Source organism: Urocitellus parryii, chromosome 1, assembly GCF_045843805.1.
Source record: "Urocitellus parryii isolate mUroPar1 chromosome 1, mUroPar1.hap1, whole genome shotgun sequence".
Classification (NCBI taxonomy): domain Eukaryota; kingdom Metazoa; phylum Chordata; class Mammalia; order Rodentia; family Sciuridae; genus Urocitellus; species Urocitellus parryii.
In genome coordinates this window covers 19375331-19388891 of record NC_135531.1, presented here as the reverse complement: position 1 = coordinate 19388891, position 13561 = coordinate 19375331, and the positions used below count along the sequence as shown (strand labels likewise).

General features: G+C 35.5%; 1 protein-coding gene and 1 non-coding gene across 2 annotated transcripts in view; one reads left to right on the top strand and one right to left on the bottom strand.

The window, feature by feature from the left end:
• Wdr70 (WD repeat domain 70) overlaps window positions 1-13561 on the top strand; it is a 300524-nt gene that overhangs the window by 208128 nt on the left and 78835 nt on the right. The gene's annotated exons all lie outside the window — the stretch shown is intronic.
• Trnav-cac (transfer RNA valine (anticodon CAC)) lies at window positions 653-725 on the bottom strand. Its single transcript has one exon. It is a non-coding gene; the product is annotated as a tRNA-Val (tRNA).

Genomic DNA, 13561 nt, shown 5'->3' with positions numbered 1-13561 from the left:
AGGGAAATCTGTTTTTATTTTGTGCTATTTTAGCTAATTTGGAACTGTTAATTTTATTTTTATTAGTGTCTTTCTATCAGTGTGCAACATGGAGTAAATGCTCCCTAATCTTTAAGTGATAAAGAAAAGAGTTGGCATCTTACAAAACATGAGTGAAGTCCTCTCTGCAGTTGTCTAGATTAGGCTGTTATGTCGTCTAAAATGGTCAGACTCTCTGCAGGATGACTATCATCTCTAGAAAGCCTATATAAGGGATGCCTCTCTCTAGTAGAGGTATTTCCTAAACCATGTTTCTCAGCTTCAGGACAGCTATGATTTATTTTTGTAAGCTGATGAGGCCAAACATTACTGTTTTAACCATTATAAACAAAATAGTAAATGTTAAATGTTCATTTAATAGAACCACTAGTAGGGTTTTTATATACAGAAAGTGAAGTCTGAGCCAAAATGTAAAACAGTTCTCTGGTCTGTGTGCATTCTATTTTAACCTATTCTTTGATTCACTGCAACTGGAAAAGTGATGCAACCAGTGATAATTTAGTTCCCAACTCTTGGTGCTACAGTGAGTTCTCCCTGTTTTGTTTTGCTTAGTTTCTGTCTACTAATTACTCAAGTCTTTTAATTTACCATATGTGTGTGTAGGGTGGGTATGGGGGGTTACTGGGGATTGAACCCAGGACCTTGTGCATGTGAGGCAAACACTCTACCAACTGAGCTATATCCCCAACCCTACCACATTTCTTAAAAAATGTCAGAAGCTTTTATTTATATTTTGTTAGACTCAAAGGGCATTATATTATTCTGTCAAACTTCATCACTTCAAAATATTTGTAGTATTTATTTTCCTGGAATTATTTAGGAATTATTTTTCTGGTGCAAGTGGCTGAGGAGCCAACTACTGTATTCATCATATAGTGACTGCCCCCCTACCCCATTTTTTTAAAATTTTGAAAATAGTTGTTATGTTCTTTCCATCTGAAAATATAACAGAGAGAAGGGACTTACTTGCAAAGGTTTTTCTTAACCACAGAAAATGACATTTTTCATTGTGATCAGCTCTATATTAGTCTTTGCACAGATTTAGATATATAAAAGTGAAAACAGTGGGAATGATCAATAGTAGAGCTGTGCTTATAATGAGAGATATGTTCAAACCCAGCACTAAAAATGCAAAAACAAGATAAAGAACCCTGAAGTTTACCATAACAATTTCTAATGTTGATATGTAAAATATACTCTGATATTTTTCAATCTGCTCTATTCCATTGTAAAGTGTCAATTATAATCTATTGAATTGATTTTATGACCCACTAATGAGTTAGAGTAACACTTCTAAAGCATAGCCCCAAAGTACAATCTCTTCCAGCAGCCTTATGAAATAGGAAGGACTGATGTTAATCCTTTCATATCATAGCTGAAGACTATACTCAGAAAACAGAAGTTGGGCTGGTAGTGATAGCACTTGCCTATAAGCCCAGCCACTCAGGAGGCTGGGGCAGGAGGTTTGCAAGTTTGAGTCTAGCCTGAGCAACTAGTAAGGCTCTGTCTCAAAAAATAAATTAATAAATAAATAAAATAAAATAAAATAAAAGGCCTGAGGATGTGATAGAGTACCTATGGGTTAGTCCCTAGTCCTACCAAACAAAACAACCTAAGAACTTGGGATGAAGAATCAAAGACAGAAGAAACTGGGCATTAATGAACTAAGAAAATCAATACTGAAGACACTTGAATGCTGAGGGAGAAGAAGAGGAACACAGGTATTCAGAACAAGAAACAGATGGATGCAAATGATATTTTTACTGCCTTGGGATTTTTGCTCAAGCCCTTGAACACATCTGGTATGCCACTAGAAATCAACTGTAGTTAGAATGTGCTAGGTGCATGATGTCTTGAAAAGCTACCGAAATTAGTTTGCAGGTTCTACCCATCAGCTTCCTATAGATCACCCCCAGGAATGTCACCTGTACCAATCTAGTTCAGTTGCCCTTAGTATGTTTCCCAAAGTTCATTGTATGCATACTGCTTTCATAATTCTTGCCATATGTATATATCACCTTATTGCTTACTTCATTGTTAAAAATTATTTATTTAAAAAATTTAAATACTTTTAAAAATTGAGGTGAAATTCAATTAACATAAAATTAACCATTTGAAGTACAGCTGCTTTCTCTTGTTTCAAACTGTTTCAAGAACCTTTAGAAGCACCCATACCTATATAGTAATCATTCCTTATCCTCTTATTCCTACAGGAAACATTGTAATAATAACAAGTGTAACATAGAATGTAGCAATTTTGAAAAATGCATGAAGAACAAAGTAATTACAAATACCAGCTTGATACTACTGTCAGTGTTCTGTGTCTGAGATTTTTCATTTTTAAAAGGGGATATTAGCAAGTGTTATGCAGGTTTTAAAACAAAGTAGCACTAAATCAAGACATTCTGCTTTGTATACTCAGAAGAATTAGAGGTGATTTTTTTAAAAAAAAAACAATCCTTTTCACTGTGAGATTCACTGCTATTTAATACTGTGATCTGTATCATCTAAACTATCTCATGGTACATATGAACTCATCCTTTTCTTTTTTTTTTTTTTTTTTTTTTTTTTTTTTTATTGGTCGTTCATAACATTACATAGTTCTTAATACATCATATTACACGGTTTGATTCAAGTGGATTATGAACTCCCGCTTTTACCCCGTATACAAATTGCTGTATCACATCAGTTACCCTTCCATTGATTGACATATTGCCTTTCTAGTGTCTGATGTATTCTGCTGTCTGTCCTATTGTCTACTATCCCCCCTCCCCTCCCCTCCCCTCCCCTCCCCTTTTCTCTCTCTACCCCTTCTACTGTAAATCATGTCTTCCATTTGTATTCTCTTGACTTACCCCTCCTTACCTCTTATATGACATTTTGTATAACCCTGAGGATCGCCTTCCATTTCCATGCAATTTCCCTTCTCACTCCCTTTCCCTCCCACCTCTCATCCCTGTTTACTGTAAATATTCTTCTCAAGCTCTTCATCCCTACCCTGTCCTTGTTTACACCCCTTATATCAAAGGAGTCATTTGGTATTTGTTTTTTAAAGATTGACTAGCTTCACTTAGCATAATCTGCTCTAATGCCATCCATTTCCCTCCAAATTCTATAATTTTGTCATTTTTTAATGCAGAGTAATACTCCATAGTGTATAAATGCCACATTTTTTTTATCCATTCATCTATTGAAGGGCATCTAGGCTGGTTCCACAGTCTTGCTATCGTGAATTGAGCTGCTATGAACATCGATGTAGCAGTGTCCCTGTAGCATGCTCTTGTTAGGGCTTTAGGGAATAGACCGAGAAGGGGAATAGCTGGGTCAAATGGTGGTTCCATTCCCAGCTTTCCAAGAAATCTCCATACTGCTTTCCAAATTGGCTGCACCAATTTGCAGTCCCACCAGCAATGAACAAGAGTGCCCTTTTCCCCGCATCCTCTCCAGCACTTATTGTTGTTTGACTTCCTAATGGCTGCCAGTCTTACTGGAGTGAGATGGTATCTTAGGGTAGTTTTGATTTGCATTTCTCTGACTGCTAGCGATGGTGAGCATTTTTTCATGTACTTGTTGATTGATTGTATGTCCTCCTCTGAGAAGTGTCTGTTCAGGTCCTTGGCCCATTTATTGATTGGGTTATTTGTTATCTTATTGTCTAATTTTTTGAGTTCTTTGTATATTCTGGTTATTAGGGCTCTATCTGAAGTGTGTGGAGTAAAGATTTGTTCCCAGGATGTAGGCTCCCTATTTATCTCTCTTATTGTTTCTTTTGCTGAGAAAAAACTTTTTAGTTTGAGTAAGTCCCATTTGTTGATTCTATTTGTTAACTCTAGCGCTATGGGTGTCCTATTGAGGAATTTGGAGCCCGATCCCACAGCGTGTAGATCATAACCAACTTTTTCTTCTATCAGATGCCGTGTCTCTGATTTAATATCAAGCTCCTTGATCCATTTTGAGTTAACTTTTGTGCACGGCGAGAGATAGGGATTCAGATTCATTTTGGTGCAAATGGATTTCCAGTTTTCCCAGCACCATTTGTTGAAGATGCTATCCTTCCTCCATTGCATGCTTTTAGCCCCTTTATCAAAAATAAGATAGTTGTAGTTTTGTGGATTAGTTACTGTGTCCTCTATTCTGTACCATTGGTCCACCCGCCTGTTTTGGTACCAGTACCATGCTGTTTTTGTTACTATTGCTCTGTAGTATAGCTTGAAGTCTGGTATCGCTATACCGCCTGATTCACACTTCCTGCTTAGTATTGTTTTTGCTATTCTGGGTCTTTTATTATTCCATATGAATTTCATGATTCTTTTATCTATTTCTACAAGATATGCTGTTGGGATTTTGATTGGCATTGCATTGAACTTATAGAGAACTTTTGGTAATATCGCCATTTTGATGATGTTAGTTCTGCCTATCCATGAGCAGGGTATGTTTTTCCATCTTCTAAGATCTTCTTCTATGTCTTTCTTTAGGGTTCTGTAATTTTCATTGTATAAATCTTTCACCTCTTTTGTTAGGTTGATTCCCAAGTATTTTATTTTTTGGGGGGATATTGTGAATGGAGTAGTTGTCCTCATTTCCGTTTCAGAGGATTTGTCGCTCATATACAGGAACGCCTTTGATTTATGCGTGTTGATCTTATATCCTGCCACTTTGCTGAATTCATTTATTAGCTCTAATAGCTTCTTTGTAGACCCTTTTGGGTCTGCTAGGTATAGAATCATATCATCTGCAAATAGTGATAATTTAAGTTCTTCTTTTCCTATTTTTATGCCTTTAATTTCTTTTGACTGTCTAATTGCTCTGGCCAGTGTTTCGAGGACTATGTTGAACAGAAGTGGTGAGAGAGGGCATCCCTGTCTTGTACCAGATCTTAGAGGGAATGCCTTCAATTTTTCTCCATTCAGAATGATGCTGGCCTGTGGCTTATCATAGATTGCTTTTACAATGTTGAGGTATGATCCTGTTATCCCTAATTTTTCTAGCGTTTTGAACATAAAGGGATGCTGTACTTTGTCGAATGCTTTTTCTGCATCTATTGAGATGATCATATGGTTCTTATTTTTAAGTCTATTGATGTGGTGAATAACATTTATTGATTTCCGTATATTAAACCAGCCTTGCATCCCAGGGATGAATCCTACTTGATCATGATGTATAATTTTTTTGATATGTATTTGAATCCGATTCGCCAGAATTTTATTGAGGATTTTTGCGTCAAGGTTCATTAGAGATATTGGTCTGTAGTTTTCCTTCTTTGATGTGTCTTTGTCTGGTTTCGGAATCAGGGTGATGTTGGCCTCGTAGAATGAATTTGGAAGTTCTCCCTCTTTTTCTATTTCCTGAAATAGCTTGAAAAGTATTGGTGTTAGTTCCTCTTTAAAGGTTTTGTAAAACTCTGCTGTATACCCATCCGGTCCTGGGCTTTTCTTAGTTGGTAGTCTTTTGATGGTTTCTTCTATTTCCTCTATTGTTATTGGTCTGTTTAGGTTGTCTATATCCTCCTGGCTCAATCTGGGCAGATCATAGGACTCAAGGAATTTATCTATGCCTTCACTATCTTCTATTTTATTGGAGTATAAGGATTCAAAGTAATTTCTGATTATCTTCTGTATTTCTGAAGTGTCTGTTGTGATATTGCCTTTTTCATCCCGTATGCTAGTAATTTGGGTTCTCTCTCTTCTTCTCTTCGTTAGCATGGCTAAGGGTCTGTCAATTTTATCTATTTTTTCAAAGAACCAGCTTTTAGTTTTGTCAATTTTTTCAATTGTTTCTTTTGTTTCAATTTCATTAATTTCAGCTCTGATTTTAATTATTTCTTGCCTTCTACTTCTTTTGCTGTTGTTTTGCTCTTCTTTTTCTAGGATTTTGAGATGAAGTATGAGATCATTTATTTGTTGGTTTTTTCTTTTTTTGAGGAATGAACTCCAAGCAATGAATTTTCCTCTTAGAACTGCTTTCAATGTGTCCCATAGATTCCGATATGTTGTGTCTGTGTTTTCATTTAACTCTAGGAATTTTTTAATTTCCTCCTTGATGTCTTCTAAAACCCATTGATCACTCAGCAACCTATTGTTCATTCTCCAGGTGATGCTTGCTTTTTCCTTTCTTCTTTTATCATTGATTTTCAGTTTCATTCCATTATGATCAGATAAGATGCATGGTATTATCTCTACCCCTTTGTATTGTCTAAGAGTTGCCCTGTGACATAGTATATGGTCTATTTTTGAGAAGGTTCCATGTGCTGCTGAGAAAAAAGTGTAGCTACTTGATGTTGGGTGGTATAGTCTATATATGTCAATTAAGTCTAGGTTGTTAATTGTGTTATTGAGTTCTATAGTTTCCTTATTTAACTTTTGTTTGGAAGATCTGTCCAGTGGTGAGAGAGGTGTGTTGAAGTCTCCCATGATTATTGTATGTTGGTCTATTAGACTCTTGAACTTGAGAAGAGTTTGCTTGATGAATACAGCTGCACCATTATTTGGGGCATATATATTTATGATTGTTATGTCTTGTTGGTGTATGGTTCCCTTGAGCAGTATGAAGTGTCCTTCTATATCCCTTTTGATTAGCTTTGGCTTGAAATCTATTTTATTAGATATGAGTATGGACACTCCTGCTTGTTTCCGCGGTCCATATGAGTGATATGATTTTTCCCAACCTTTCACCTTCAGTCTATGTATATCTTTTCCTATCAAATGCGTCTCCTGTAGACAGCATATTGTTGGGTCTTGTTTTTTGATCCATTCTACTAGCCTGTGTCTCTTAATTGGTGAGTTTAAGCCATTAACATTTAGGGTTATTATTGAGATATGGTTTGTTCTTCTATCCATATTTGTTTATTGATGTTACTAAACCTGATTTGTTATCCTCTATGACTACTTTCCCCCCTTTACTGTCCTACCTGAACTCATCCTTTTCTTTACGTTAGTATTAAAGGGATTGCAGTTCTATCCCTGGATCTTCTTTAATTGCATCCCTAGGATTCACAGTGTGTGTTCTGCTAGGCATGGGTGATTGCAGTTTTCATTGTTATTCTTGATTATTTAAAAAAATCAAGTATTTACCAAACAACAAATTAGATGCATTGAGAATTTTAAAGATACAGCTACTACTTTCAAGTAATATAAATCTTTTTTGTGAAAAATGAATTTATGTATAATTAACACTAAAATTGGTAACAGTCAATAGACAAGTGTTCAAAATGTTGAATTTAACTTGTTTGGAACTTGTAGTTTTTTTTAAATAAAAACTATTAATATTAGATAATATTATTAACAGACTAGACTTACACAGTGTAGCTTATCTCTTTGTCAAATTTCCCAGTAGCTCTGGTGTGATAAACAGAATATTTTGCCTCACTAACCTCAGTTTCATCACCCAAATAATAAGCTTCATCTCCACCTTCTTATAAGGATCAAATAAAATAAACTTTGCAAAAGTGCACAGAATAATGCTTGGTACTTAGTTGAAGATCAACAAGTGTGCATTCAGTCATTCACGTTTATAGTCTTTATTCTAATGTGACACAGAGCTTGACCAGAGAACTCAACAGCCTTTCCAGTGCTACCTACCTCAACGTTAAAAATGGCAGTGATGATAGTAATATTAGTTATAGTAGTTGTAATAATTATTATAGTAGCACTTAACATTGCCCATCTATTGTTTAGTGGGAATTATTCTAAATACTTTCAGTGTATTTGTTTATTATCCAGCTCTGTGAAGTTGGTATTCTTATCCCTGTTTTAAATGAACTGAGATTGAGTAATTTACCTAAGGGTACCATAGTAAGAGGTGGGTAGGTCTGGGATTTCTCTCCAGGTAGTCTGGCTCCAGAGCCTATATTTTCAATCATGATCTCTGGGCCCTTTTGTAGGATCCCTTTATCTGCTTCAACTGAAGACCCTGCCAGCAAGGGAGAGTTTGAGGACTCATTTCCCTTTAGAGGTTGTTCAAAAACCAGAAATGTGTATTATCAAGAACAACATTATCTGGTAGAGGATCTGGTATACACAGAAAAATCCTACTTTTTCTCTGCCAGCCCACTGAGGACCAGGTGAACGGGAATTAGATACAGAATAGGAAGGGAAAGAATATAGTAAAAAGTAGTAAAAGTTAAGGAGAATTAAAATAGAATAATGATTAAAGAAGAAAGATCAGTTCAAACTCAAGTACTCAGGCAAGGAGTGACCAGAGTCTTTTCCCTTTAGCTGTATTTCCAAGTGCTATCACTTAAAGTACTTCCAATTTTTGTATTATTCCTTTAAGGAAAATAGAATGACAAGTCTACATATATTATAGGAGATAATTTATCCTGTACTATATTTGTGTGTTATATATTTTATTACTGAGATAGTGAATCAAGGTTACAGAAATAGCATAAAGTTAAAGATATTTTACTAAGCTTAAGTGGCCATAACTTAAATGGATTTTTTTTGTCACTGACTAGATCTAGTAGCCAGATGAAGTTTTTCTATCTTTATTTTTAAACCTAGGAAGTTTTGCCTATAAACCATTTAGTAGCACAGCAAGCTTTCCAAATCCTCTGAGTTAAAACATATGGAGATACTAAAGATACTTGGATGGGCCTTGAATGTTTTCCCACACATAAAATGTGTGTCTCAAAGAGGAAAATGATGTTTTAGACATTTCACTGAATTACAGTTTGAATTTATAGGAGGATACACAGTAGTTATTATTTTTATGTTGATAAATTAAGAATACTTTTGTTAGACAAAATATGGTAAGCCAAAAAAAAATTTCTCCATTTTATTCCTATATCCGCATTCTTAGAAAGTAGCCCTCTGGGTAGAAACTTGAATTGTACAGATGGTGCCTGACTCATGATCATAATTTGACTTAAAATTTTTCTGTTTGGTATGAAAATGGTATGCATTCAGAAACCATACTTTGAATTTGGGATTTTGATCTTTTCTTGAGCTAATGATATGTGTTTTGTGATATGATTCTCTCACGAGCTATTGAATTGGTTACCCATGTGGTCACCAAGGTAAACAAGTCATGCTCTACAGGGTACTGTGTTGCTAAATGATGAAGTCTGGTAGATTAGCCATATTGACTGCATTTTTACTTAAAGTATTTTCAACTTGTGGTAGGTTTATTGGGATGCAACCTCAGCGAAGGTTGAGAAGCATTTTGCACAGAGCTGCATCTGTGTATATTCAATGTTGTACTGTATGGGAGCTTTTTTCAACATTTTAAAAATTAGTATATTTTGTGATTTCCAATTGTCTGAAAGACTCTTTCAAGCTTTACTTTCTGTATTCTGTGTGTCACAAAAGCAGGGGATAGATTGTGTTTTTTCAAACAGATCTCTATTTTTGCCCCACATAGTGATTTTCCCTCCCACTCATGGTGCCTTTGAATGGGATGAGTTTTGAGAAGGAAGCCTATTTTTTCCACTTTTAATAACTGGTGTTAAGCAAGAGTAGTATTATTTTTATGTTGATAAATTAAGAATACTTTTTTTTAAAGAATTATTTTGTTGTCCATATGGAAGATAGATTAGAGGAAATTAAGGCAAGAGGCAGGGATAAGTTAAGAGGTACATGTGAGTCTAGCCCCAAATAAGAGGTGATGAGAACCCAACCAAGTATAAGGACTGAGAAGAGAGACCATAGAATGGGCTAAAGAGATAGATAGGAGACCTGTGATATGATTCGATAAGTTTTATATTTGAGAAGTGGGGGATGAGTGACTTAAAGAATAAATGGAGATCCAGGCCTCCTGTCAAGGTAGGAGATTTGCCTGTGCAAAGTGGAGGGAGCATGGAAAACTTAAGATGTATTGACCTAATTTCCTTCTTTTTGCTGATTTGAATTTGCATATTTTGACACTGTGCCTCCTGTGTTCGTTTTGCCACTTTGCTTTGCACCTCTGGCCCAGGTTGAACTATGATCTTCACTAGCTTCCATCCAGCTGTAGTCAACTTTGGATGAGGTTTAGTTTGGGATGCATACCTCATTAGAGACTTATTTCTCACAGTGTCTGTGGACTAGTTTTGAGAGGGGTGGGAGGGGACACAACAGTGTAGTTTAGGGGAAGGGCACTGAACCAGCTCTTGTGCCACTGGTACTTCAAAAGTAGCTGTTTCTAGTAAATTGAGTTCTCCATGTCTTAGTCTACAGTTTTGTAAAATGAGTGGGGCTAAATGACCTTTAAAACTTTACCTCCTGGTACAAATAGTTATCTCAAAATTTACATTTACAATATTTGAACCCACAGAAGTGGATATGATAGAGCTGTGGCCACACACACAAAGAAATTCTCAGTGTATTTAAATGGAAGAATAAATCTTAATGAGAAAAAATTCAGTAAAATCAAAATGAAAAGGGAATAAGACTAGAAATGGTTTATTTGTTCTGCAGAAATAATTAATAAAGGAATTAAGTCTGGTAGAGTTCACTCTGGAATATATTTTCCCAATGCTAATAGTCAATCAAAATAAAATTAAAGTAGATTTGAAAAATGATGGGGATGTGTCAAAAGGACAGAGGAACCACTTTCAAGAGCTCTCAATGGTGATAAGTCTATAAACTATACCCCTAGGATAAATTAAATTTCCATGAACAAATACTAATATAAATTATGTAAAGAGAAGAAACAACTCTTACTTACAATAGAATTCCAATTAATAATTATAGACAGAATGATAAAAATAGAAAAATCACTGTGACGCAAACTTTACAGTAATAATCATTCAGTCAAGAATCATTGATGAATGCTCAAATTTGTTAGGCAAAGGCATGATGAGAAACAGGGTGTTTATGTAGTCTCAAGATATTTTCTCACAAGATATTTATCAGCAACAAAGGAAAAAATTGGTAACATTACACTCAAGAAACTTGGCAGACACCAGCATAACCAAGTGACTAGATGTTGCCTATAATAGGACATATTGACATCACATAGTTCCTCCTGTGCATGAGAAGGTATACCATTACCTCTCTTACATTCTTGCTAAATGTATAATCTCACCCTAATAAAGAGAAAGCATCAAACAAGTCCAACTTGAGAAATAGTCTGTAAAGCAAACCATCTGGTACTCGTTACACTTGTCAGAGTCCTAAACTTCCCAGATTGAAGGTCACTAGGCAGACATGACAACTAAAGGTAGTGTGGTCTGGATTCAGTCTGAACCAGAAGAAGCACATTAGTGGAGAAACTTTTGAGATGGAATAAGTTTATGCATTTGTTAATAGAATTCTATCAGTGTTAATTTCCTGCATTTTCAGTACTTGTCTTACAGTTTTGGTAGACATTAACATTAGAAGTTGGTTAGCCACATTTATGGGAATATTCTATAATAATTTTAATAACTTATATAAGTATAGAATTACATTAAAGAGATGCAAATTGTATTTTAACCTTTAAATGTTTTTGAAACAGCTTTGGTGTCAACATGTTAAGTGAGCACACATGAACCTTCCTCTCCCGCACACCCACCCATTAAGCCTGGGGATATTAACATCAATAGCTTCTTGAAAGAAATAATTTTAGGACAGTAAGAAGATCTAGTTAATAAGTAGAGAGGTAAACTTTTGGTCTTTAATATCTCTAAGGATTAGTAAAAGCTTAAAATAGAAATACATTCAAGAAGCCTATGTATAAATGCTTTACATTTTAAAAGTGACTTTCTAGAGTGTAGATACATCTCCTTGTGCCTCTAAGTGGGTTCCACACAAGTCTTGGAAGCAAAGCACAGCTCCAACTCCCAAAGCCAAAAAGGCCAAATGCTGACTTTCCAGGGCCTCCTTTGTGCAACTAGAATGCAAGTATTCCAGCCTAGGCTTGGCTAATCCAATCCACCAACTCTGTGCTTTCATTCAGGAGCTGGTAAGAGGGAAGAATGCATTCTGGTGTGGCAGCAGGAATAGTGGCAACATCCAGTTTTCAGGGGCAGCAGTGCCATTAGTAGTGTCACATCCCCATTGTGGGGTGTCAGTGCTAAGCTCCAGGCTAGTCCTGGGTCTTAAATTTGACTGCTCTCTGAGCCAAGCCTTCCTTATTCTCACAGGTTTTCTGAACTTGGTTTTGTAGCTCTCCCAGCAGTTTGGGGATTTCTAGTTTTCTGCTACAATTGAGAACTCCAATCAATATATATTGATATACAGAAGTTTAGATATAGTATCTTTCTATCTCTATTCCACTAGAATGAATTTATGTTGCAAGAGTTATCTGGGATTGTGTGTACCTTTCAGCATTTCATAAATGTTTATGAACTAGTGAGTTGAGTTTCAGTCATAGTGCAGTGGTTAATAGTGTGGACTCTGAAGACATATGTGGATTGAAATCCAGGTTCTGTCACTTATTAACTAATTGAGATTTTGCAGTTATAAAATGGGGATAATAATAATACCTATCCCAAACTTATTAGGAGAACTAAAGCATATGCACACACCCATACACACACAAAGTGCTTAGAGCAGTACTTACCCGGTAGTATTTGTTTTGATTCTCATATTAGCTTAGAAGCTTATGTTTGTTTTCTGATTAATTTTTTAAATATCTTAATTGTATTTTTATAGTTACTCAGTTTATTTTGAAAACAGCCTTTCCTGATATAAATATTTAAATGAATTTGAGATTATTTATCTCAAAGTGCACAGAAATTACCTATATTTGCTTATAAGTTTATTAATGCTGATGAAAATACATATAAACATTTTAGCCAATATAATAGAAGCTTTTCCAGCTTTTAAAATTATTTTTTCCCACTGGACACCGTGTACTCCTTAATCCTAGCAACTGGGGAGGCTGAGGCAGGAGGATCACAAGTTTGAGGCTAGCCTTAGCAAATTAGTGAGGCCCTAAGCAACTTAGTGAGATCCTGACTCAAAATAAAAACTAAAATGGATTGGGGATGTGACTCAGTGGTAAAGTACCTGGTTCAGTCCCCAGTACTTAAAAAATAAATCTCCCCACCTAAGCCAATTTGTATTTAACATTTAGGTTACATGAACATGTAAAACAGACATATTCCTCAAGTGTCCATAAGATAAACCAGAATAAAGGGTTTTTTTTCTGGATAATTAAATTTTCAAGGGCAAAGTGGTTCAAATAAGCTGACTTCCCTTGAAATAATCTAAAAAAGCAAGAATCAAGAAATATTAAAGGTGCTAATGATGAATTCCATGTGTACTATAGAAGTGTGTGAATTAAAATCCAATCTAATTTAGATTATCACTTCTGATCACTAAAATCACCTCTAATCTATAATGAGCTTCTGAGAATAGGGTTATCATTACTCAACAAAGAACTCGAAGGCAGAATAAGGGAGGTTGCACAGGTGAGCACAGGGCTGTCGACACAATTTTACTCACAAAGTAGACTAGGTTATGTAAGTCTCACTGGGCTTAGATGTTGACCTGGGCCATCAAGTCATGTTTTCTTTCATTATATTCTGTTTTGTTGTTCTATATGTTGTTTATTCCACTATTTTTTATACATTTATTTATTTATTTTTATTTGTAATATGGTGCTGAGGCTCAAACCCAGT